Source organism: Phaseolus vulgaris, chromosome 10, assembly GCF_000499845.2.
Source record: "Phaseolus vulgaris cultivar G19833 chromosome 10, P. vulgaris v2.0, whole genome shotgun sequence".
NCBI classification, from domain to species: domain Eukaryota; kingdom Viridiplantae; phylum Streptophyta; class Magnoliopsida; order Fabales; family Fabaceae; genus Phaseolus; species Phaseolus vulgaris.
This window is the reverse complement of record NC_023750.2, coordinates 13969881-13974566: the sequence shown is the minus strand read 5'-3', so window position 1 is coordinate 13974566 and position 4686 is coordinate 13969881.

Sequence of the window (4686 nt, the reverse complement as noted above, 5' to 3'; positions counted from 1 at the left end):
TACAAGAATTCAAACTAAAGAACAATTACAAGAGAATATGAAACAGATTACACCTGATTACAAGAAATCACAGTTGCTCCTAATCCACTCTTTAACCAAAGCAATATGAAACAAATTACACCTGATTACAGGAAATCACAGTTGCTCCTAATCCACTCTTCAACCAAAGCACAACCCAAGGCAATCTTGCTTTCTTGAATCCAAACTTTCAAAAAATCTTTTCTTAATAACTTGTTGTGTATATTTCAAATAAGAAGGGTAATCATAGTTTTATAGCTCATCAAACTAGTCGTTTAATTAGTTAACCATGAGCCAAAATAGTTTGTAAATAACTGAAAACAGATTTAACAATTTTATGAAAAGTTGTTAAGAAATTCAAAAATCAACTGGTTGAAATGTCGATTTAACCGGTTGAATTGGTTTTGACAGTTAAGTCAACCAGAACCAATACATTTCAAAAGACCCTTCACAGGCTGAGGAAAAACAACCGATTAAAACGAGAAATCAACAGGTTGTTTTTCACTTAGCTTTGAAAAACATTTTTATTTTTTAAAAAACTATATTGATTCAGTTGTGAATTGATTAGGATTGGATCTAGCAAATTCTAAACTACCCAGAAAAAAACCCTAAACACAACAACAAGATCTTCAAGTTGCCTTCATGGATTTGGAGGCATCAAAACTTCATTTTCAACAAATGATCCATTGTAGAAGCACGAAGAAACTGGATTAAGAACTAAACATAATAACATATGTCAGGTCTTGCATTGCTCAGATACAAGAGTATGTCAATAAGAAGTTAGTACGAAGTAAAGTCTTGCAAAGGAGTTCCTTCTTCAAACAAAGATGTCTTTAATCATGGGAGTGGAACAAGATTTTGTTGTGAGCAATCCAGTATCTGCGAGAACATCGAGAGCATATTTTCTATATGAAACATGAATTCCTTTTTTGGAATGGGAAACTTCAAATCCAAGGAAGCATTTGAGCTTTTCTAAGTCTTTAACCTTGAAGGTTTCATCCAGTTCATGTGTAACACAAGAATTATATCATATACACATACTAGTAAGGCAAGGAGACCATTACATGTTCTTTTTATAAACAATTAATGATAAACATTTGATTGTATAAACCCAATTTTTTAAGAAAATAAGATAATTTGGAAAATATTGCCTACTTGCTTGTTTAAGGCCATATAACAACTTGCTTAGCTTGCATACCTAACCTAGTTCAGTACGTTTCATACCTAGAGGAGGAATCATGTAGGCATCTTCATTCAACTCTCCATGAAGAAAGACATTGTTTACATCCAACTGTTGTGATGCCAATCTTGAATATCAGCCAAGGCAAGAAGCAACCTAGCTATAATTAACTTAGCAACTGGAGAGAATGTGTCAACATAATCAATTCCTTCAAGTTGAGTATATCTCTTTGCAACAAGCCTTCTCTTATATCTTTCAACCTTTCCATATGTGATCCTGCCTGTTGACCAGAACGCTGGAAACTGCCTCGTCAAAGGATCGACGTGTGCACCGCTTCACACCTCCGTTCCTCTTCGAGATCCACCTCAAGAACCTGCAAAGAAACAGAGTGGCGCCGCTGCGGCTGATCGCACTCCAACGCCCAAGTCAGTGACCGAATCACCAAATACTAAGAGAACAAGAACCGTGCAAATCCTCTCTCACAGTCAGCTCTATAACTCGCAAGCGTAAAGAGTGTATCTGAACGTGCGTACCTTAGAAAGTTCGTTGAGAACTCTTATATACCTGGTTACTTTCTCTCTCCTGGCAGTTACAGACTTGGACACGTGGCTCGTATCCAACTGTACACGTGCCATCATCTGGAGCCTCCTTGACTTGGGCGCTGCTTCTACTCTTGTTTTACTAAGTTACCTATGCATGGTACTGCCCAGTACATAACCAACTTGGGAGTGCGATCTCTACTGGAACTGGCGAGTTAGGGTGCCTTCATACACCTTTCCTGTGGTCTCGCCGGCCGCCTTCACAATCTGCTTCTCCTTCACCTTCGGCGATGTGCTTTCTCTGGCGATCTCCAATCGCTTGGTCGCCTGAGTTTACATCTGGCGACTTCATCTTTAACCCGGTGATCGCCTATCTTGGTATGCTGGAGATCGGAACACGCCAACTTAATAACTGGCGACTTCACGAGCCCCCCGACTTCCTTCCCTTCTGCCAACCTGGCGCCTTGCCAACACGCCTATACTGTAGCGGGATGCCACGTCATCTCTCTCGACTACCAGGGCGGTACACAAGCCCCCTAGTCTTAAGCGAAGACTCGTCTAGCGAAAAGACTGAAAGAGTCACGTCAACACCGATCTACGTGGCACTGACGCAGAATTCCAAGCGGTTGTACTTTCTGCTGCTCTGACGCTCCACCAAACCCCTCGTTCATCACTCGACACGTGTCTTCATCAACGGTTACCTTCAGTTATCGTTTGCGCTTCCCAAACCCATTTTCGAAAAAAATCTTAAACCCATTTTCACTCAATACTGTTCCATCACTTTCCCTCGCATTCACGAACGCTCTAACCTTCTTCTGCAAAAAACTCTCAGCGCTCTCCAACATTCTGAATCACCATCAACCTTCATCGTCTTCCTGATCATCAAAAGGTACCTACTTTCCTTCTTCTGCTGGGTTTCCTTGCATTTTAACCGATTCGCATCATCCTGTAACTGCCTGGTGCATACGCTGTGGGTTGCTTTTTCCATTTCTCCTTCTGTGTAACTTAGGGCTTCGTCAATCATCGCAACGAACCTACGTTCGTTCGTTTTTCACCTTCCTTCCATGATCGAGTCAGCCTTTGTAACCCCTAATCATTTTTCCTTTTCTTCTTCCTTTGCAGCTGCAACAATGACTCGCACAAAGATCACCCCGAATCCTCCCCCTTCATCAAGAAACCCCCCTTCTCAAGCACACGACCCACCACGAGTTCGTGGCGCTTCATCTTCCCAGGCTGAGAGGCCTGCGTCTTCCTGTCCTAACCTGGCCCAGGCGACTCCATCTATCGCCGGAGGAGCCCCCGTTCCCTTGCCAGACTTCAAAACCTTGTATCCCTGGGCCAACTCGACCCTTCTGAGGGAGACATCTTCTGTGAACACTGCGGGAGCAGCTTTGCGGCTGACTAAGGGGGATGAGCTTCATCAATCATTCCATAAGGAGCACGACAAAAAGATGATGGTGCTGCCTTGCCCCCCCCGATCTGCCTGTTTGTGCCGATGACAAAGTGAGTGCCGACGGGCCCTTCTGCTTCGTCTACACGACCTTATTCAAGAAGGTGAAGCTCAAGTTCCCTTTCACCCGATTCGAGAGGGAACTCCTTACCGAGCTCAACATTGCCGCCGCCCAGCTTCACCCTAACAGCTGGGCGTTTGTTCGAGCTTTCCAAGTGATGTGCGACCACCTGGGGTTGCCCGCATCCGTGGATGTATTCCTATTTCTCTTCGAAGCCAAGCACCCAGGGGACCGCCTGTGGGTTAGCTTGAACGCGATTGCTGGGAGGTCCATCTTTGCTATCTTCCAGCAATCCTACAAGGACTGGAAGGGGAAGTTCGTCCAGGTGCGCCCTAACGACAAGGACGCCTCCCTACTCGACGACTTCCCTTTGTACTGGGTGGACAAGGGGAAGAAAGAGTCCAAGAGCTGCTTCAGGAGACCCAGAAGTCCTGACAGCATGGGAGCGTTGGACCGAGATCTCTGCCTTTTCTGGAAAAGGGTCGCGGATGCCAACATCACCTTCCTTACCACCACCCTAATCTGCTTCGAATTCTACGAGGACCAACTCGAAATTCGAATAGGTTAGAACATTCACTATTGTTTTAATACTGCTGCTATTTGACTGTTTCTGGGCGTCTTGTGCGTTATGCGCAAGACTTTGGTTTTATTTTTCCTGCACCGATTATCTGCTATGTTGCATACTGCCTTGTGCACTTATTTTCTCCTTGAGTTAACCCATGCATTTTCGTTTCATGCAGATAACATGTTGGGCAAAGGCATGCTTGCTGAACTGAGGGCGCTCGCCCGAACCCACGGGTTGGCGACGGGTTCTCAAACGGTGCCCAACTCGGTGGTGGAGACAACCATCGTCCACGGGCGATCGCCACCTAAGGAACCTGCCCAACGCAAGAAATTGGTCCTCAAGAGGCCCAAGAGGAAGGCTCCCCAGGTAGTCCAAGAGGATGAGGAAGAAGATGACGAGGTCACTGAGGATGGCCTCATTACTAAGAGGAAGAGGGTGGCACCTTCTTCACCACCTGCACCACCCCCTCTTCCCTCGTCAACGCCACCATCCACACCTGCTCCTCCTCCATCATCGCCACCCCCACAAGCTCCTGTTTCACCAGTCCAAGCTATCCCACTAGCCACTGCGTCGCCTACGGTTGAGGCCCAAGAGCCAAACTTCATGGAGGACCCCCCGAGCGCCTCCACGCCACATATATCAGCGGGAGGGGGTCCCCCTTCAAATGCCTCAACCGCAGAGGTTGCTCCAATCGGGGATGAGGTCGCTCATACCTCACCGATTCTGATCACCGAATCCCCGATTCCGTCGCCACGCCAACAAGCGCCCACTGAAGAACCTGCTAAGGAAGGTGGCGACGAGAACCCACAACAGGCCCCCACAGCGCCTCTGGTGCCTCTACAAGCAGCAAACCTCCCCCTTGAGGTCACGAGG